Consider the following 480-nt stretch of genomic DNA (forward strand, 5'->3'; position numbering starts at 1 on the left):
GTGAAAAGCGTCATTCGACGCTAGTTTTTGACCTTGAGCACGGTCCTCAATATGTCGACGGCTTAGAAACAATCTTGCCGAAGGAGTACCTCAAAAGACCAGGATTTTCCGACGATGAGTAGCCAAGCCACTTCAACAGATACTGGTACTGACCCTTGCGACGACGTTGCTTCAGAAATCTCCACATGAGACTGAAGTTCCCTTGCTCGTCGAGCAACGCAGTAGGGGCCGAAATAACGATGGAGGCTTTTGTTGCTTTGAATTTTATAATGTCAACCCCTCGCTGCATTTTAAAACCGTCTTTTGACGTAATAGCATCAACATCCTCTTTTATAGAGACCTTTAGACATTTTGATGAGGATGCCGCAATCGGCGGCACAGCCGTTCGTCTTGGCGCGAGCGCTTCAAATCCACATGGAAAGAATCCCAATACGGCTTAAGCAAACCAACGCAGACATTGAAAGTGTGCGTAGCTTACGC

The sequence above is a fragment of the Bremia lactucae genome, linkage group LG3, assembly GCF_004359215.1.
Source record: "Bremia lactucae strain SF5 linkage group LG3, whole genome shotgun sequence".
Taxonomy (NCBI): domain Eukaryota; phylum Oomycota; class Peronosporomycetes; order Peronosporales; family Peronosporaceae; genus Bremia; species Bremia lactucae.